Below are 22783 nucleotides of genomic sequence, written 5' to 3' on the forward strand. Positions count from 1 at the left end.
CGAGGCCAGCCTGGAAGGCAGGAGCCACTACAAAGTGGAGACACTTTAGAACTGCCAGGGACGACTGAGAAACCAACCAGGGGAGAGAGAAAGCAGACACGATGTGACAACCAGTGTGTGTGTCCGAGCGAGAAGAAGACAAGACCATCTACAGGGTTTCAGATTCAAAGCTTCCAGGCGTGACGGTGCCTCTTCCAGAGTTGGGATAAACCAAAGAAGGGAAACGATTGTGGGAGAAAGAAGGAATGCGGCCGCACTTCCCTCGTGTTATTTTTGACATGTCTGGGCACATCCATGTGAAAACTCAAAATCAACAAAAAATCTTTCTGAAGATTTTGGTTAAAGGGGAAGCAGAATACATTCTACTCTTTTCCACTCCCTCGAACTCTACCAAAATCAAGCAAGCAAACAAACAGAACAACCAAACCGAGGGAAATGATCTTCAGTGAGACAAGCAACAAGTTACAACCTCAACCACAAGCCACAAACACATGGGTCTCTCTGCCAGCACTGGGAGGTCTAGGCTGAGATGAGGGACAGCCACACTTGCCTCGGGGCTCTCTATGAGCACTGCCAGTTTCCCCAGAGATTCACATCTCTAACAGCCTAGAAATTCCTTTGATTACAGCACTGAGCTGTGGTGCGTGTTACGAGACCGCTGGAGGAAGGAGGCATGGTGGGATGTCCTTAAGAAGATTTGGAGTGGCAACTCCGAATGCAGAGGAAAAAGCACCGATGATGAGCCACGTTGATGGGTACATGCCTGCGAGGTGGCAAGGTGGCATGGGAAGAGAGTAGGTGGCAAGTACGTGTGCGTGTGTGTGTGTGTGTGAGAGAGAATATGACAGTTTTCTGTGTTAATGTTTAGCTCTCTCCAAAAGGGGGGAGGGGAGGGAGTCCCCATGCAGTGTTCTAGCAAAGGGAGACCTCAGGAGGTGACGTGGGGTGAAGAAGGAGAGAAAGTTGAAACAGCCTGACTATGGCACACAGCTAGGGGCATAAGGCACTTGACCGTTATTCCTAACTCCTCTTAACCACAATGTGGTTGGTTGGGTGGGTGGCTTGTGTTTTAACAAACGGCTAGTTTTCCCTTTGAGATGAGTAATAATTACAAAGAAATTAGCATTGGATTGATACCTCACAAAATGTGCCAAAAAAAAAAAAAAGAGAGAGAGCAAAGATGTGAGGAGTGGCTCAAACGTGGGCCCTGAAGGCCTTAGCCATTTTCACTCACACCTTTCTGGTTATCCACCAATGAAATGGTGTCTTACCTGAGAACCTCGCCCACCGTTCTCTCACGGCCCCTCGCTCTAATCCCTGCCCACCTTCCAACCACCTGTGATGATCTCAGTCCCTTGGGGCTCACCCACAGCCCCTCCTCCCGACCAATTCCCCATGCGCCTACCCCTTCCAGGCTCACCTGGTGACCCCTTACGTTTTTCCCCTTCTTGCTCTCCCCTGTCCTCCTCCATCTTGTCCATTGCCCTTGCCCTAGCACCCTCCATCCTGCCGCCATGGCAGGAGACCTTTCGCTTCTTGTTTCCCTCCCAACCCTTACTCCTATTCCTACCTTGCTGGAATGAAGGACCCCCTAAGCACCTACGTTGCATCTCGGATTTGGGCTCACTGTAAACTAATGTGAAGAGAGAACTTGGCCATGGGAGAACTTCAGTGCATTTAAAACCTGACAGGAGACACATAACGAGACCCCTAAATAAAGCCTCTTAGGTGACTATCAAGCTTCTAGACAGATACTATTATTTCCTTCATTTCATGAATGAAATAAGTGATTCAAATGTTTTATTATTTCCAAAGTTACAGAGCTAGGAACCAATTGAATTGATTTGAACCAATTGGATCTCTAAAGCTATACTTAAACAGCAGCTAAGATTACTTTTATAAAACATCATTTACACATTAAAAATGGTGACTTGAGTGCAAATGCTTCTTGTTATTCTGTGTAATTTGGAATAAAAATGGTTTACTGTGAAGTTGGGTCTCATTATTTTTCATGTTTATCATCTGTGCTAAATTTGCTCAGATTATGTTTTATCTAATGTATTTTAATCAAAGTTATTCACTTATTTATTAGAAAAGTAAAGACACAGAGACCAGTATCTTCCATCTGTTGCTTCACTACTCCAACGGTTGCAACAGGCAGGGCTGGGTCAAGCCAAAGTCCAGGCCTGGAATTTCGTCCACATCTCCCCCTGTAGGTAGCAAGGGCCCAAGCGTGTGGACCACCTGCAACCTTTGCAGGCATGTTAGTCGGAAGTGGGACTGGAAGTAGAGTGGCAATGACTTGAAGCAGCTCTGCAATATGGGCTGCCAGCATCATAGGCAATAATTTAACTGGCTGCTCCAGAAAGCTGGCCCTCCAATTAATATTATTCCTTTAACATTCTTTAGTTTATTGGATTTACTGAAATTGATGGTCCTGTGATATTTTTGTGCTTATTTTTCCTCTGTTTTTGTGTTTCATCCCTTCATGTATTAGTGACATTATCTTCTTTCTTAAAAAAATGCTGAAGAATCGGGCCCGGCGCGGTGGTGCAAGTGGTTAAGGTCCTCGCCTTGCACGCCTGGGATCCCATATGGGCGGCGGTTCTATCCCGGCAGCCCCGCTTCCCTCCCAGCTCCCTGCCTGTGGCCCGGGAAAGCAGTCGAGGACAGCCCAAAGCTTTGGGACCCTGCACCAGTGTGGGAGACCCAGAAGAGGCTCCTGGCTTCGGATCGACATAGCTCTGGCCGTTGTGCTCACTTGGGGAGTGAATCATCGGACGGAAAATCTTCCTCTCTCTCTCCTCTCTGTATATCCGCCTTTCCAATAAAAAAATAATAAAAATAAATCTTTAAAAAAATGCTGAAGAATCTATGAAAAATGGCTGAAATTCATAAGGCAGCTTTGTGAAGTCACAGGATACAAAATTCACTTGTATACATTAATTATATTTTACACATAATGAACAGGTAGAAATTGAAATTTGAAAGGCAACATTATTTATAATAGTATTTCTCCATAGATTAATATTTGGATTTCACACAATTCTAGTTAAAATTACCAGAGGACATTAAGATTGAAACTGTCTATCTTCATAAATTCATTTATAAGTTTACAAATGTATAAGAAAATTCAAAGAACCTAGCAAATCCAAATAGCTTTTACAACGTTAAAGTAAAAAGACAGCTCTAGATTACCACAAAATACAGCAATATGGATAGATGAAAATTGACTAGTGTCCAGAAAATGTAAGAGGTCTTTGCCAGGTAAAATCAAAACCAAAAAACCTAATGTTTTTAATGAGCAAAATGTTTGACTATGCACTTCACTAAACACGCATCTGAGACATGAGATGGTGGTCACCAGCATCTTCAGGGTTGTAAAAACTAAACCCACCATCATATATCACAACATGCCCCCAAAAATGTTAAAAATTAAACAAATTGACAATACCGGGTGCTGATAAGAATGCGAAGCCATTAAATCCACTCACACATTGTTGATGGGAATCAGAAGTGGCAACAATATTTTGGAAAATAGTTTGGAAGTTTCTGAAAGTACATCTGCATTACATTAAAACAAGCTAGCCCATACTTAAGAAAGTTGTTCAAAACTTTTATGGAGAAATGGAATTAAAAGATAAATTTAGAAGTGAGTTTTGAGCCTAGTATTTAAGATACCCATGTCCCATATAAGAGGACTGGAATTCAACACTTGTCTCCCTCTCCTGAGGTCGGCTTCCTGTTAACACTGAAAGGCAATGGTGATGGCCCCAGTAACCCAATCCTTGCCATCTCTGTGGACGCTGCAGTTGCATTCCTGGGTTCCAATTTGGCTCTGCTGGGTGGGAGTCACAATGAGCATTTCTGGGGTTTACCAGCTGGTTGGAGCTCATGTGTGCGCTCTCTCTCTCTCTCTTTCTACTTCTCCAACAAATGATTTTCTGATAAATGCTGATAACGTAAGTTTACTCTGGTGTAAACATTTTGAAATCCATGAGTTTTCTTATGATACAAATTTTTCAGGAGCTTTTTCAAAATCTATAGCATGCGAGGAATTCAAGGTTTTTTTACATCAGAATAAACTTACTTTTCACTCCTACTTCTCACAAGCTTTTAAAATGCTTATGTTTATTCTAATGAAAGAATGTACACATTACAAAATTAATATGGAAAGAAGCAGGGCAAAATCTAGAAACGATTCAAATGTCAACCAACTAGCAAATTGATAGGTAAAGTGAGATACACTCATGAAATCAAACACTACTTCACAATGAGAACTGATGTCTTATTTAGAAACACAGCAACAGAGAAGAATTTCAAAAGCATTATGTCAGGTGAAATAAGCCAGATGTGTGATTTCATTAACATACGTGATTTTTATTAACATAAAACTTCGAAAGAGTGAAGATACAAAATCGATCAGTGGTTGTCGGGTGCCTGATATACTAGAAGGGGTACTGAATCGGTCAGCTTTCCTTTACTATAATGAAATACTTAAAACAAGCTAATTATGAAGGAAAGACTGTGTTGGCTCATGGTTACAGTGCAAGGCAGGCTCCACTGGCTGGGCAGCTCATGAATGATCCCTTGCTGGCAGAGTCTTTCGAGAGCACAGAGCAACACGTGGTAAAAGGCGGTATGTGTCCACAACTCCTCAGAATGTCACCATGATTTGATCATGGGAGCTCTAACTTAATAACTAAATCTAATTTCAACTCTTCTCATGACTCACTTTCGAGTAATACGATTGAATTAGCTTTCTTTTGTCTTTATTTCCTTATTTCTTCTTTTCTTCTTCTTCTTCTTCTTTTTAATATTGGAAACACCCAAACTAATATTCAAACCATAGCAGGAAGCCTTAAGGCAAAGGGCCATGAGAAAACACTTGGAAGAAAAGTTTGTGAATCACTCAGAGAAACTAAAAAGTCTCTACACTAAATAGTTCCATAAATTAACACGCTGATCCCAAGTCACATGAAACTCCAAGAAATTTTGTGTAACAAACTGAAGAATAGCAACTTCGCTATTATGATTATGTACACGGCTATGCAGCTGTAAGCATCTGTTGTTACCTCTCATAGAACATTACACTGGAAACCACAGAATTTTATCATCTGTAAATTATAATTAATGATGTTGTTTTAAAGAACCTGAACACATTTAGCTACACATCACTGTTCCCACGCAGTTATTGGAATCTCCAAAGGAAAGTTTTCATTAAAAAATAATCAAATCATCACAGAAGGTGGAGGGTGGTGAACAAGGAAGTGGGCTTACAGAGAACATAGTGGAGTCTAACATAAGAGTCCAGACCTGAAACTCACCATGTGATAACTCCAATAAGTAAAATCGAATTGTAGACCTGTGGGTGACACAGCTTAGAAACCTGCCTTAAGGAGAAGAATCTGCTGACCAGAAGTGCAACAACCAAGAGTAAAAGAAGAGACAGAGGTACAATATTACTAAAGGCTCCCCTGTAAAGGAGCAGAACCCTTTGCCGATCTCAGCGTGAACTGAGGAAGACACTGAGAAAATGGGGCATGCAGAATTCAGAAAACTCATTCTAAAGCTCCTTATCAACAATGAGAAGCACATTCAAGAGTTCAAGGAATTTAAAGAGCATGTCACATAGGAAATAGCAACACTGAGACAAAATCAAACCGCATTATTGGGGATGAAGGACGCAAAAGCACAAATTAAAAATTCAGTGGAAAATCTCAATAGAATGAAGGGGGCAGAAGAAAGAATCTCAGGACTGGAAGATATCTCTTGTTACAATAGGGAAACAATCAAACAGTTGGAAGCAGAGCTGGGTCAAGCCAAAAAAATATTCAAAAATGAAGAGACACTATTAAAAGGCCAAATCTAAAGGTTATGGGAGCCCCAGAAGATGCAGAAAAAGAAACTGGGTTTTAAAATGTACTTAATGAAATAGCAAAGGAAAATTTCCCTAATCTGGAGAAAGAATTGGGAAACAGAATATAGGAGGGGCACAGAACTCCCAATAGGGCTGCCCCAAAAAGATCTTCACCATGACACATGATAATCAATCTCTCTTCAGTAGAATATAAGGAAAATATCCTTAAATGTGCACGTGAAAAAAATCAATTGACAAAAAGAGGACTGGCAATCAGACTCACAAGAGACCTCTCACAGGAAACTCTACAGGCCAGAAGAGAATGGAGTGACATATTAAAGATTCCGAAAGCAAAAATGAATGCCGTGGTGTACAGCTCTTATAGGAATTGTATATATTGGTGAGAAGCAAGGAATTATTTCTGCTGTAACAGCTGCCTGAAATAAGCAAGTCCCAAGACATACATTTTTCATATTTTATCTTCATATTTAGAAAACAAGTCTGTGTTGGCGTTAAACTGGCAATGTTCTTCCAGTTGGTTCTATGCCAAGAATTTGCAGCTCTCTTGAAAAACATGAAAATCCTGATGTTGTCATCACAGCATAGCAAATTCTGCTTTCAAATATTCTTGAAAATGAAATGAAAAATGTTTGGGGTGATCCTAAAGGGTTAACTTTATTAAAGAAAGACCGTTTGCTCAAGAAAAAAAAGCAGCATGAAAAATTTACACTAAGAAAACACAGAGCTGCTCTACACATGAACGCCTGGCTTAACTGCAGAGAGGCTCCAACAACGGCTGGGGCTTCGAACATACATTTGCAAATCTGTCTGAAGAAGACGGTAGCCCCAATTTTTGTTTGTTCCTTGAAGATCAAAGACCACTAAAGAAATGCACCTTCTTGGCAAATTTGTTTTGCCACATAAACTGGTTAAACAAGACCCTGGAAAGTCCAAAGAAAGTGAAAGAAAATGTTTTGACTTTACCTGCCGTGATTCTCTAACGTGAAAGAAAGCGTTCTTTGAGGACACCACGTTGCAAAACCAAATTCTTTAGTTTCCAGCTCTGCTGGAGCCAGAGAATAAGGTTGGAGAAGTTTCAAATCTCATTGACAAGCAGCCAGAAAAATTGCAAATCTGGATTGAATCATAGTTTCAATCTCTTCTTTTAAAACCTTATGCCTGGTCTGACAAGCTGACTTTGGGGGAAGAGGGTAGGACTTGGTGGGCTGGGTGCACAATGAGATCTGCCCGGCTGCCCTCTCTGGGTTTCTGAGTGGAGACGGTGTCGTGTAAGTCACTGGAAGACACTGATTACTTCTCTACAGTTGCAATTTCTTCAAGTAAACAAACTGTTGTTTAAATGGATATGAAGAGCAAACACAGACATGTTGCGTTCTAAAACCTATTTCTGAATGAGAATTAGATATTAAATTTTATTATATGTTCTTTCCAGCAGCTACTGAAAAAAAAATGGCTCTTGTATTTAAGGGCAGAACTACTAAAGTCTACATCACATTCTTAAAATCTTCTCGCGTTGCAGCATCCCTTGATGACATAATTTCCTTTGATTTCCAATTATTGATCATTTAACTGGAGACTCCCTCATCTGTGCTCACATGTGTGACATTCTGTTGCACGGTACATGTGTTAGGTCTGGGGACCACCTTGATGTTCAGCTAACTGGCTTTTTTTCCTTCGTGTTATGTAACATAGAGTGTGTTATAGAAATTATTTCATCTTGAGTTTTAAAAAGCAGAGCAATAAATCCAATAGACCCTAAAGCATTTCCTGAAGATAAATCTTTAGTTATAATTAGACTAAATTAGGCCAAGGATCCTTACAAGGATGTTTTAAATTTTTTGCTTGAGGTGTAGAGAGACAGACTGTAGGCAGGCAGGGAGAAACAGAGCGAGCTGTTCTCACTCCCACGCCCCTTCAATAGCAAAAGCAGAGCCATGGATGACCCCAGGAGTGAGGAACTCATGTTTCTTACAGCGGCAGCAGTAACCCAGATCCTTGGGTTAGCAACAGGGCCTCTCCGGATCTGCAATAGCAAGAAGACAGGACCAGGAACCAGAGCCAGATGTCTGACACAAGTGCTTCCTTACAAGTCTCTTCAAGAGCAGACTGAATGTCTGCGCCCAAATGATAATTGTTTCAAAACGTGTTTTGTTTGTTTTAGAGGTAGAATCCAGGGACAAGGAGAGAAATGGAGAGATCTTCATCTGCCGACTGACTCCTGTGCAGGCCACAACTGCCAGAACTGACATGCTCAGAGCTAGGAACGTGGACTTCAGCAGGGTCTCCTTCATGGGTGGCAGTCCCCGAAGCACTCGGGCCATCACCAGAGGGCATCCCAGAAACCAGAATGACATTGCGCGATGCAAAGTTTAGTTATATTGCGTAAGCATATTTTTGGAAGACATTGAGGATAAAGTGCCACAACTGTTAGCTAGACCCCAAATAGAAAATGTATGCTTCATATTTATATAATAACCTCGCTGAACCAAATCTCTCGGCACAACAGAAGTGAGGCTTCCCTAGCTTTAAGACCCCTGTGCCTATTTCTTAACATTTTGAATATAAAAGCAAACACTGTATTACTGTGTTGTGCTGGTCCAGGTATTTTTGGGTTATAAGGAAGCAGGGGAAGGGTTTTCATTTGGATTCTCCGTCATCTTTTCAGGTCTTTTACTCTAATGTCCTCTCATCGGACTCCTATTCGAAACCAGGATTTACACTTTCAGCTGAAAACTACGGGGCATCTCTTTTGTCATTAAAAGCTGTTCACAAGTTGCCATTTGTTCCTCTGATTTCAGTTTCCCTTCAGGGTAGGCTATGTCCAGTCCTTAGGCTGGCAGACTGCTGATCCATTTTTTCACTGACAATAAGAAATAGTAAAAGACCACACAAATACAAAAGGTTATAATTCTGCCTTATCATCACCACTATTCACAAAAACAATAATTAAGAATAACTCTTGGACTGGACACAATGACCTAGTGGCTAAATCCTTGCCTTGAATGCACCAGGGTCCCATCTGGGTACCAGTTCATGCTTTGCCTACTCTACTTTCCCATTCAGTTCCCTGCTTGTGGCCTGGAAAAGCAGTGAAAGACGGCCCAAAGCCTTGGGACTCTGCACCCACTTGGGAGACCCAAAGAAGCTCCTGGCTCCTGGCTTCAGATTAGCCTAGCTCTGGCCATTGCAGCCACTTGGGGAGTGAACCAGGGGATGAAAGATCTTTTCCTCTGTTTCTCCTTCTCTCTGTAAAATCTGCCTTTCCAATAAAAATAAATATCTCTAAAAAATAATTCTTGTCTAATGTATGTAAGAAATTTTAACAGTAAAGAGATGTGAAGCAATTTAACTTTTGGGTATACATCCAAATAAGTAAAAAGAAAGACCTTAGATGTTTGTATAGCACTATTTCTAATAACATATTTTTTTATCACCAACAGATGAAAACAACTCAAACATCCATTGAAAAAGACTGGATTCACAAATATGCATTCACATACATGCATTAAATGTAGTTCACCCTAAAAGAAAAATGAAATTCAGATGCATGAGACAATAAGCCAGAGACCTGGAGAAAATATCTGCAAAAATACTACAAGAAAGGAATAACATCAACAACTTACAAATAATGACAGCTTCCCCAGGCTTTCAGGGACCTGCTCCAACCATACCTGCTCAGTTTCACATCACCCAGATTGTCGGAGAGACTAGCAGAAGTGAGTCGTCTGGTGATGGCTATTAAACAACGAAGAAGGCTTGGGACTAGCAGCATCAATCATGCAGTCATACAACAATGTAGGTCCCAGAAATCTGCTCTGCGCAGGACCCTGGCCACCTCTCCCACTGAAGGCCTCAGCAGGCCTGTGGCCACCATCTGCCCTGCACCCCGCAGGACTGAACACCAGCAGCCCCGTCTGATATACGGGGAGCCCCAGAAGCTTCGGCCAAGAGGAACCAAACATCCAATCCAGTAGCAGTGATCTCCATGAGGGCCCTGCTGCATTAAGTGCTCCTCTCTCTCTTCCATTTGTGTCACCATAGCCACAATATACACACCCACAAGCTGCCCCCGTTCCCATCCCTACATATGCACCCGTGTCTTACCCCTGTGTGTGCACACACACAGGTAGCCACAATCCCAACACTGGATCTGCAGCTGTGACTAAGCATGCAGCTGGCCCATGTAGTTGTATGCACACATCTCTCACAGCCACGTGTGTGGAGTCGGTCCTTCCATCACTCACACCCACTGTATCTTGACATTACAGTTGGCCTCTGAATCCTGACTCTGGTCACTAGCCTCCAATGCCACGTGTAAGTCCTCAGCCAGCCTTTGCACTCACGTTCCTCCACACCACCAGCCCCAATCCCTGGGTCCCCACAGGCACATGTGTGTTCACAGTTGGTCGCATACCCACCTCTAGGCCAAGCCTTTGCTAACTCATGTATGGCCACAGTTAGCTCCTGCAATCACACATATGCCAGAAGTCACAAAGCAAGGACAAACATGTTTTAAAAGCAGCAGAGATAAGAAGCACATCACATACAGGTAAGTGCCAGTGAGGCTAACAGGATTTCTCAATCGGCATCTTGCAGGCCGTGAGAGAGCAGAAAGTTGCCCATATAATAACGCAAGGGCAAAACTCTACACTCATAATACTCTGAAAAACTGTCCCTCAGAAAAATAGGACAAGATTTCTACCTAGACAAACAAAGCTGGGGGGATTAATTACAAAAAAAGCTACAGTTATTAAAACAAACAAAAAAAAGTTGTTCATCCATTACTGAAAGTAAGTACATAGTCACATTTAGAACGCTGTAATTCTGCAATTATGGTATGCAAGCCAGTTTATAATTTAGAATAAATGTTAATGAACAAATGTATAAAAATGACCCTAGGGTACAGGCATTTGGAACAGAAATTAGGAAACAAACCACTTGGCATGCTCACACCCCGTATTAGAGTGATTGATTTCTAGCCCAAGTTCCACCTCCAATTCCAGAGTCCTGCTGATTCACACAGTGGAAAAGAGAAGAGGATAGCTTAAGCTCCTGGCACATGTGTGGAATATAAGCTGAGCTCCATGCAGCAGGAGTTAGCAATCGGAGCTGTAGCTGTTACACGCATTTGTTTATTGAATCTGTAAATGGAAGATCTTCCTCTGCCTGTGTGTGGCTCTCTCTGTGTGTCTCCGTGTCTCTCAAATAATAAAAAATAAAAAAAAACATTTCAAAAATAACTACTATAACTTGACAGCTGATAGAGATTACAAAAGTCTACATATTATGATATAAAAAATAAAATTAATGTGCAGAGTTTATATGTCATCAGAGTTGAGTTATGAGGTTTAACTAAGTATGTGCAACTAAGATCATGCATGTGGGCTTCATGGTAACCAACATGAAAACCTACAGCAAACACACAAGTTGCAAACATAAAGGAATATTATGACAGAAAATCAACGCACTATAATAAGGACAGCAAGAAACAAAGGTTTTATAAAACAACCCCCGCCCCTAAAAAAAGACTAACAAAATGCCAACAGTAGGTTCCTCTATATGTACAATTATTTTAAGTAAAGGTATTAAATTTTCTGAATAAATTATATAGAATGGCTAAAAGGATTGAAAAATAACACTCAAAAGTCTGCTGCCTGTAAGTAGCTTACTTTAGCTTTAGGAGACAGAGAGATTCCAAGTGAAAAGACAGGTAAATTCTCTGCAAGTGGAAAGCAAAAGAGAGCAATAGATAGCTCTGTCACATACAATAAACTCTGTGTCAAGAACTACAAAGAGATAAAAGAGGTCTTTGCATAATGATGAAGAGGTCAACACATCAAGAAAACTGCCAACATCTTTGTGCCCAGAATCATAACATCAAAATACGGAGAGCAATAATAACAGATATGAAAAGGGAGATTCATAGCAATATAACGCTAGTAGGAGACTCAATACTCCATGTAACACATCATCCACAGATGCTGTGGTTTGTTGCCCAAAGTAACTGTATTAACATATGATGTAACCTATAGATCCTGAGTCCTGTTAATCTCAGAAAGGATTAACACCCATTGCCCGGCAGCAAGCTAGGGCTGTCATTTCTGCTTTAGTTGCACACACTATGACAAAGCAAGGACCCTCCACCAGTGTCATGTTTTTTATACACACCTGCTCACTACTCTCTCAGGCACCCCCACAACGAGCTGTCACCTTCACCACAAGACGGGAGTGTTGTGCCACGGAGGCACTGGCCTCAAGCTGTGGACTCGGTGATCCGCTCCTCTTCAGAAAGTGCCCAGGCTCAGGTGTATTGTTGCAGCAACAGAAAATAGGTTAGGACAATGTGTGTGTGTGTGTGTGTGTGTGTGTGTGTGCGCGCGCGTGCGCACGCGGGCACACAATAGACTATTTTAAAATAGCAAATTAAGAGGAAAAGAGGACAGAGGTGGAAGGAGAAGAGGAGAGACGGGTGAATGGAAAGAGAGTCTTCAATCCGTTGATTCATTTCCCAAAGCCTACAGAAGCTGCGGGTGGGTCGGGAATTCCATTGTCATCTCCATGTGGGGGGGCTGGGATCTACCTGTCAGGGAAATCAAGCCCTATCTGCTGGGTTCATTAGCAGAAATGCAGGAAGGGAAGCATGGAGCAGCCACACCAGCTCTGGCATTCTGATACGGGACACAGGTACCCCAAGCAGCAGTTTAATTCACTGCATCACAATGCCTGTTCCTGCAATGGACTATGATTGAGCAATGGCAATCCTGCCATTCACAGCAACATGGAGAACACTGTGCCAAGTGAGATAAATAAGACACAGAAAGTAAAATACTACACAATCTCCCTTATACGAGGAGGGCAACGCTAGTTTAACTCCTAGCAACAGACAGCACGGAGCTGGGAGAGTAAAAATGACTTCTTGGTCAAAGCAGCAAAGTTTCAAATCTCCAGTTGTAAGTGAGCAAGAATTGGACTTCTACGGCAGGATGTGATGACCACAGTTAATTAGAAAGTAGCAAACTGCTGAATTTCACCTGGAGGAAAAGATCTCAAATTCTCTTGTTACACACACACACACACAAAATGATGATGGATATGATAATTAGGGTGGAAAAACAGCAACCAGTTCTACACATACGTCAAATAATCATGTTTTATACTCTAATTATATACAATTTTTTGTCAATAATGCAATAAAGCTGGGTGCTGTAGTGGAGGATCTGGAGATAGCGATAATGGTTGCACCATAATATAAAAGCATTTTACATTTTGCATTTGCATTATTACATTACATATTATTATTAACATAATAATGTAAAAGCACTTAATACTACTCAATTACAAGTAACATAATCAAATGGTAGTATTATATTAGGTTTATCTTATGAGAATTTTTTTAAAGTGAGGGGAAAAATACATTCATATTTTTAGAATACCTGCATTTCCTATGAAATTAGTACATAATAAAATTGAACAATGACACAGATGATCCTTTAAGCTCCAGAACTGAGGCTGTATCTGATTTTAAGCTTTGAAAAATAGCTCGGTTTTCTTATTTTCTTCAGCTCACTTTATTCAAAGATCTAAAATCCTTTGTGAAAAAGTTTCCATCCTAGGACAAACCTCAACTCTCCTAAAGTGTTTTGCAGGTTAAAGCTGGAAAACTTAAAAGGGATCATGTTATGTGTCGGAATCCTAGCTGGTCCGGGAAGAACTGAGTCCACAGTAAAACGGATAAGATGTAGAATAAGGTTCTGCTGAACTGTGGACCACACCTCGTGATCAGATTTTCCTCATTCTAGGCCTTTTCTCATTTGTTCTGGCAAAGTAAAAATATATGCACACACACGCACACCGCCAAGCAGAACAACCAAATGTACTGGTCAACCCCCTTTCTCCTGAATTTTCTAAACCCCCGAATCATTAGGAAGTAGAGTGGTACAAAAATTTTACTTTGCTGTGGGATTTTTTAAAAAGCGGCTTCCCATGTTATTTTAATATGCCACAGTTCCCATCAAAGTATCTGATGTTCTGTTTATGCTGTTTCCCTAAGAATTACTGCACCCTTCCTTCCAATTCTGTACAGATTCCAGTGGTCGCGATGTAGCATTTCCAGTGCCTTCACGGATCAGGGCTACATTGAGGATGCAGTGTGTTTGCTGATACTTCTTCACGTTTCTTATGTAACAGGCTCTGAACTACACCTTTGTCAATATCCTTACAACATCCCATTGGGTAAATAGGAACTTTCTCCACATGATGAAGCCAACTAAAGAATTTTCAGAAATTTGCTTGAGATGAGCAACCGAGACAGGATAGAGTTTTGAAGTGGGGGTCTAAAACCAAAGATTGTGTTCAGATTTATTATAGAATTTATAAGTATCTCCATCGTGGTCTATATCACACAATAACATAAATTCTTAAGATTCTCTTGTGATTTTAAAAACACATAATGCAAGAGATAGTTTCCACAAGTTCTAAATCTTCCATGTCTTTGCCTGACATTACTTCATTCTGAAAGATAAAATCTTTTCTACCCCACTTGGCCCATTCTAACTGATTCCTTTTTGTGGGAGAAAGGGGATACGGATATTCATTAATCCATAGAAATGACTGAACAAAAAGGCCTAGTGTTTCTGATTCACCACCGTAAGGTTCCAGGAACCCAATGAACGACAAGACATAATCCTATGCCTCTCCGCCCGAGGTACACTTTTCCTGGAAATCATTTCCTGGAGGTGTGGGTACAACTAGCTCTACCCCTTCATGTGAAACTAGGCAATACAATTCCATCCTATTCTACTTTGGCTCCTAAAATTGCTGAGCATCAGAAACCCACCATGAAGCACCAGAAGTTACCAGGAAGGCTGGCTCGGTGCCTGAAACATCATATAGAACTCAAGGCACTCCCTGGACAAGTCATCAATGCAACAGAAATACCTCATTTTTTAAACTGATAGAGTATTTATTAAGATGTTTTAGGCTAGCAGAAAAAACAACAAAAACTACAGAGGGTTCCCATATACTTTAAACTCCACCATTGAACTAGAAATCCTTTTCTCTTTTTTTTTTTTTGAAAATACATCTATTTTTAAAAGATTTATTTCTTTTTATTGAAAAGCCAGATTTACACAGAGAAGGAGAGACAGACAGAAAGATCTTCCATCTGCTGGTTCACTCTCCAAGTAGTTGCAACTTCCTGAGCTGAGCCAATCCGAAGCCAGGAGCAGGAGCTTGTTCTGGGTCTCCTCGCAGGTGCAGGTTCCCAAGGCTTTGTGCCATTCTCCACTCCCTTCCTAGACCACAAGCAGGGAACTGGAAGGTAAATGGAGCAGCCAGGATTCAAACTGACACCCATATGGGATGCTGGTGGATGCAAGGTGAGGACTTTAGCCACTAGGCTACCACGCCGGGCCTGGAATTCCTTTATTTTTAACAGCTTGCATTAATGTTGTACATTTGTACACTGCTAAGGTAATAGCAATACATTACTACTAACTAAAGTGTATGCTTAATTTAGGGTTCACTCTTGCATTGTATGGTTCTATAGGTTTAATCAATATACAAGGATATGTGTCCATCACTACAGTGCTGTACAAACAGCCCCTGTGCTTCCTCTGGAGCTCAGGCCAACCACTACTCTGCCGCCACAGCCACAGTTTCGTCTTTCCCATCACAGCATGCAATTAGGAATCATCCCACGTGCCTTTTCAAATTGGCATCTTCGCTTCACAAAAAGCATTTAAGCTTTCTCCATGTCATGTTCTGACTTGATAGCTCATCTATTTTTAATCACTGGAGAACTGCATTTCCCATTTATCCATTCATCTATTGAAGGGCATCATGGGTACTTCCAAGTTTTGATGGTCTATCTATGCTGTACACAGTCCTGCGGGAGTCTGGTAAATAAAACGTACCTCTGGGTAAACACCAGAGAGCATAACTGCAGGATCACATGATGAGTGTAATTATTTTTGTAGAAAACTCCCATTCTCTCTTCGAAAGTGAATCTATCATTTCGCATACCAACACTCGTGCTTTCTGCTTCTCTATACCCTCAATGACATTTAAGGTCATCAGTGTTTAGATTCCGGCATTTTAACAGGATCGTTTTGATATCTGACGGCTGCTTTAATCTTCAGATCCCTTATGACACACGATGTTGAGGATCTGATGTGTTTCGTCGTCATTTATAGATCACTTTGGTTGAGGATCCTTTGTTCAGACCTTTTGTCCATTTTCAACCGAATCTTAAAATTTTTGCTATTGTTGAGTTTTCTGAGATCTTTATACATTCCATATATGTTTGGAAAAGATTTTCTTCCAGCCTGTGGCTGGTTTTTTATTCCAATTTGTTGTTGTTGTTGTTTACAGGAGACATTATTGGACCCAGTGCCGAAACCTAGTGGTTAAAGTCCTCGTGTTGCATGCACTGGAATCCCATATTGGCACCAGTTCATATCCCAGCTGCTTCATTTCCCATCCAGATCCCTGTTTGTGGCCTGGGAAAGCAGTCAGGGACGGCCCAAAACCTTGGGACCCTGAACCTGTGTGGGGACCCAGAACAAGCTCCTGACTCCTGGCTTCGGGTGGGCTCAGCTCTGGTCCTTGTGGCCACTTGGGGACTGAACCAGTGGATGGAAGATCTTTTTCTCTGAATTGCCTTCTCTCTATAAATCCGTCTTTCCAATAAAAATAAATAAATCTTTTAGAAAAGGAGAGACATTATTTAATTTTGATAAAATAGTGCATTAATCTTTTTCTTTTGGTGCTGTAACTAAGAATTATGATCAAACTAAAAGTCACCTAGATTTTTTTGTGTGTTTCATTTTGCAAATTTATAGTTAACATGTTGAACACACATCCTCCATTGCTTTCCCATGCCATAGGCCAGGAGCTAGAAGGAAAGTAGAGCAGCCGGGATATGAACCAGTGCCCATATGGGATCCCGGCACATGCAAAGTTAACACTTTTAGTCACTAGGCTAATATGCCGGGCCCTGAACACACAACTTTTTAAAGAGTGATGTTTTCTATTACATTTGTCCTGACACTTGAAAATTTGTGGCAAAATAATTATTATAATTATCGTGAAGATGATGATAATGATGTCTGGCTTTCCTAATTATTTTCTACTGCCTTTTATGGATTTAAATAATTTCAGTCTACTAGTCTATTTCATAAGTACTTTCCCTTGAAACAATTTCTGTTTCCTCTCTGTTAATTGCTTGAGCTAAAAATAGACTGCCACGGGACTAAAATTAGAGAAGACTGTTAAATTCACAATAGAAACATTCCTGTAAAATTTGCACTGTAATTTTATAACGATTTTAGGATGACGATAGCATTGATCCCACCAAGAAGTTCACAGTATCCGACACTCCATCTTCAAGGCTGGGCTATACCTGGCTTGGTCAGAGAGACGTAGGTCCATAGAAGGCAGAGAGAGACAACACCTGCCGAGCTCAGGGAGTTCGCAGTCCTAAGAAAATGGACGTCATACAACTCCGGCTGATTGTTTTCACATTATTTTAAGCTCCCAATTATCCTTTTTTTTTTATCTTGACATATTTCCAAATAAATCGAGGATTTAAATGCAGAACAAATAAATGAAATACAAATCCTAAATACATCAAAACGATCTTAAAAAGGTAAAATGCATAAAAACAGATCAAATTCAATGAACTACCTCACATCTGCACGTTACTGAACTGTCCTCAGCTAGGCATGAAGAGATACTACGACAGCTTACAAAACCAGGCAGAGAAATCTGCAAGACGATTAAGTACCTCAGGGCAATACAGCCCTGCAAATGCTGACAGAATCCACAGCTACCCGCTGTCCCAAAAGTTTCTCATCATCTGTGAACACATCAAAGGAACAATGACTCCATTTTTGCACCTTTCTAGCACCTCATTTAACACAAGACTGCACCAGCTCATCAACCTTGTAAAATGAAAGCCAGCATGTCAATAAGGTCAAGATTTCTTTCATAAAACACCACGCACATCCCTTTTCTCACTTTGATATGCCTTTTGGTTTGTTTAATGTGAATCCTTGCTGGAGTAAAAACAATTGTTTATAAGATTTTAGGTTGGAAGAAGTGGCTCTGTTGTCCAGGAATGCCATTAATACTCCATCCTACACATCCATCTCTTTCTCTTTATGACGTGAGAGCTGACATTTATGAAGTGCAGTGTGCTTTACCAATTATTGTGATCGATTTGCTGATTTTCAAAGCCACCGATGAGAGAGCTCCACTTTCTCCTCACTTTAAAAAAATGATATTTATTTATGTATTTGTTTATTTAAAAGGCAGAGAATCAGAGCACTCTATTTTCAATACTATTGTATACATGAATAAAATGGGGCTGGGAGAGTCACGAGTTGTCCATGACCACACAGCGGTAGGGACATACTTCAAACCCAAACCACTTGGCTCCAGTTGCCTTTATGAATATCGTGGAACCAAAATCCAGTAATGGCTGCCATGATATCCAAATCTTCAACAGGATTCTTAATTCCAGAAGTGGGCCTCTCAAAGTCACCCCTCCCCAACACACACACACACACACACACACACGATAACACTGTAATTTAGCAAACTTGAAACTACCCAGTTCATTTCCTGCCTTCAGTTCATCATGCCTTTCCTGTGCAGTGTACAAAGATCTAAGTCCCTTACCCCAGCACGCTGTGTGTGCAGGTGCCTGGCTCATGGCCCTAGTAGCCTCTGCCCATACAGACACTGAAGCAATGGAAAATGGCTTGTCATCCCTCACACACACTCTTAACTTGTGTTTTATGTGTGGATGGTTCCTCTTCAAGACTTTGCCAAAGACTTGTTCCATCAGGGAAACATTGGCCATTAATCTCCAAGAATCTTTCCCTCATAAAACACTGCCCTACAGTCCACATATCACTGGGGGATACTCCCTTCCTTGCATTGTACAGACAGAATGCATCCTAGAATTTTATTTATGATGATACAATTCCCTTTAAGATGGTAGGTATAGTATAATATAGAGCATAACACAGTCTCATCACATGACAGGCTCTTTGAAGACAGAATAAACCTCACTTACCTTTAATTGTATGAAGGGATTACAAGAGGCAAGAGAGACCTTCCAGGGCTGGGAGATGCAAGAGTTATCAATGATACACCAGGAATTGATCCAGAGGCTTTCATGCTATGAAAACTCAGCAGAGGGGAAACCCAGCAGTTCTCACCTGAGTCTGTTTTCACCTGTGGACAGCTGTTTTCAGAAAGTCACAGAGTCTCTTCTAGGTCTTCAGCTTTTGAGTAGTTTGCCACGGACTGGACAGATCCTGAAAGGAGAAGCATAGAATGTATTAGCAAATGTAGAAAATGAATTATTGGCTCAGAATGGGAGCAGAGCTGAGAAACACTCTGGTCGTGGCACTAAGTCAGTGTTGATGAAACCTTCACTTGCATCATAGAATCGATTAGACATTTTGAATTAAAAATAGTCACTTTTTCATGTAGCTGCCAAGACATAAATCTTGGTGTGGTCCCCTCGAATTCTTTTTAGAATCAAATGACATTGATTGCCATTCTCTAATTTTTCTTTGCAAGCCTAACATCCGTTCATTTATTTTTTTAGTTTCAATAAGTCATTGGCTTCAGTGTGGCAGCTTTCCCAGAATAGAACTGTCTTGATAACTTAGAATAAAAGACAGGAAAGCAATTTCTAAATGTAAAATTCTATTTTAAGTTCTTCATAAACACTAAGACTAAATCATGCTATTGACATTAACCCCACTGATTTTGACTTCAATTTATTCATTCAATGGGAAAGCACCGAGTCTCCACATCCATTGAAAATACATTGTGTTGTTGCCAAGAAATTTGCTCACTAACCTCCTAGGCCTGTTGGCATGAATAAGTCCTGATTTATGTTGAATGAAGAGGATTCTTGGAACTGGGTGTTTGGGCATCTTTTGTCTAACTAGCCAAGGTGGAATGGGGGTTGGCCACAGAGACCAGGCTGCTTCAGCTGGCCTCAAGAGCTGAAGTCTCTTATGCAGGTACTTCCTGATCTCAGCCCAAGAAATTCATTGTAAGACATGGCCAGGTTGTTGATTTGGGATTGTCGTAGGGTTGTTACACTGAGATGCACAGTGTGGAAGATGTTCACAATTAAGTAGCACAGCAGAAAGAAGAATTTAAGAGCTCAACTTTTAACTACATTGACTGCGAATTAGTCTTGGATTATCCATCTCTTTTTGCATCTTGGTTACTGAATAATAAAAGCTGTTATGTCACCTTCCAAAACAACAATTAGGACATAACTGCAAAAAATCTGGAAAATATTGGTGTAAAACATTTTGAAATTCATACATAATTTTTAAAGATTTATGTAATTATTTGAAAGTCATTGCTAGAGAGAGATTTCCTCTTTGCTGGTTCATATGCCAGATGGCCACAATGGGCAGGTCTGAGCCAGGATGAAATCATGAGCCAGGAGTATCACGCAGATCTCCCATGTGATTGCAGGGCCCTGAACACTTGGGCCATCTTCCACTGTCTTCCTCAGGCCACTATGAAGGAGTAGCCATCTGGGACGCTGCTGTCACATAAAGTTCCAAAAACTTTATGAAACGCCTTTGTGTTTCACAACCATGATTGCAGAAGGGCAAGTTTCGCTCACATTTGCACACACACACACACACACACACACACACACACTATAATGCACGTTCTCCACTGATAGCCATTCTGAATTCCTTTTCATAAACACAATTAACTACAATTAATGTTTTCAGCTGCTACTAAGTATAACAGTAATGCCTGCCTCACAAGATCATTGCAAGAACTAATGAACAAATACAGTTACAACAGATGTTATTTAAGGTTATATATATTTTCATGTGAAGGTCACAATATTTTTAGGTATGCCTACAATGTAGATGACATGGAAACTGCTGTAGGAAACCCCTCCCCTAAAAACAAACAAACAAAAAAAACTTTTCCAATTACAAACAGGAGCACAAATAGTATAAAAAATGAAGTTTATCTCCATCTAGGATGATGAAGGTAATAAGTTAAGTGAGACCTCTCCAGAATTTTTAACGTTTGTGAGGGATCAAAGATGATGATTGAGTTTCATGAAGACAAAGGGTTCTGAGTTCAAGCAAGAGTATAAACAAGGGGATCACTTACAGGGAGAGAATCCAAAAGACTGCTGGGGGTAGAGAACAGATGGCCAACACTAAATTTAATCTTCTGTCTTGGAGTCAAGATGATCGACAAGAAACCAGCACCGTACTGAAAACTGTAACCCCGCATGTGCTCACCGCACTTAGAGCTCCCTTAGAGAGACGTGCCATGCATGAGTCTGCTTACGAAGTTGTAAGGTCTCAGGCACTGTGGTATGGCCAAGCTACGGCATCATGATTGGACAAGCCAGGCTATGGAGTCCCAAGCCACAGATACTACAGCAGGCACAATTATCAGCTTTGGTACTCAATTCCATCTCTCATCAATCTTTGTATGGGAAGAGGATCAATTGAAATTAAACTGGATTCAGAAAAAGCAGCAAGAATCAACAACATCAACTCTTTGAAGGCAACAGGGGGACGGATGGATGGTGCATCGGGGAACTGTTGGGTCTTGATGGTACAGGAATCACGGACTCAGCTCTTACTGAAGCTCCTGGAGATACTTGAGATCCAGCCTAAGCCTACAGCTGCTGAAATGAATGTGCGTGCTCGCTCACATGCCTGGCAATGCCCACAATTCCCCCCAACTTCCTAAGCATGTGCAAGTCTCTTTTTCTCCTGAAATACACAGGTGATGAAAAACCATTCCATGGAGGTTCCAAGATCAGAGATCGAGACAAAAGGCCTTTAATGGTGAAGAAAAGAAGTCCTTGTTTTATGCCCACTTTTCCCCCATGGGCAAGGCTAAGGATCGTCGGAGGGTCTTTTGTGTAGGGTTGTGATGAGATTTAGATGAATTCAAGGGACCACTGGACCATACTTCAACACTAGGAAAATTTTTGGATCAAGCATTTACCAACATCAGAGAGGGACAAAGCTTTGGGGTGTGAGGAGGATTGAGTAATAAGACTAAAGGACACAAAACTTCACAGAAAATCCTGGGTCTCAGAATACAGCAAGCACCTGCCCAACAGCATGCCTTTGCTATGGGAGGCTGAAAGTCAAATGTCTTATTTTACTTTTGGTTCAATTTGTTTTTTTTTTTTTTTTAACAACTCATCAAAGTTTACGGGCCCGGCGTGGTGGCGCAGTGGTTAAGGTCCTCGCCTTGCACACCCAGGATCCCATATGGGTGCCGGTTTCTATCACAGTAGCCCAGCTTCCCTTCCAGCTCCCTGCCTGTGGCCCGGGAAAGCAGTCGAGGATGGCCCAAAGCTTTGGGACCCTGCACCCGCATGGGAGACCCGGAAGAGGCTCCTGGCTTTGGATCGGCATAGCATCGGCCCATTGCGCTTACTTGGGGAGTGAATCATCGGACGGAAGATCTTCCTCTCTGTCTCTCCTCTCTGTATATCCGCCTTTCCAATAAAAAATAATAAAAATAAATCTTTAAAATAAACCCAACTCATCAAAGTTTAGCTGTATTAAATAGTCCACATGACTCTTAAATTTATATATGAGTACAAGGGTATGCTAAAAGATGCATGGAAAATTTAAAGATAAGTTTCGCGTCAGTGCCAAAAAATGATATTATTAAAAAACTATACATGATTTAAAAATAAATTCATATTTTATGTGACTTTTTTGAATGGCAATCATAAGTAATTCTTGGTGTAACACTAAATCATGTTACCAATTTGACTTTTTTCACCTTATCTTGGCAATCACAGGAATATTAGATGTTAGATTAATCAATTAGAAATTTTCTCTATATACAGGGTTT

General features: G+C 41.0%; 1 long non-coding RNA gene across 1 annotated transcript in view; it reads right to left on the minus strand.

Moving 5' to 3' along the window:
- Positions 1–22783, minus strand: part of LOC121161159 — a 59330-nt gene that overhangs the window by 19960 nt on the left and 16587 nt on the right. Inside the window, exon 3 of the long non-coding RNA XR_005884645.1 lies at positions 19108–19206. This is a non-coding gene — a long non-coding RNA (uncharacterized LOC121161159). The remainder of the gene's footprint in view (positions 1–19107; positions 19207–22783) is intronic.

The sequence above is a fragment of the Ochotona curzoniae genome, unplaced genomic scaffold (genome assembly GCF_017591425.1).
Source record: "Ochotona curzoniae isolate NIBS_2020 unplaced genomic scaffold, NIBS_Ocur_1.0 contig_4645, whole genome shotgun sequence".
Lineage (NCBI taxonomy): Eukaryota > Metazoa > Chordata > Mammalia > Lagomorpha > Ochotonidae > Ochotona > Ochotona curzoniae.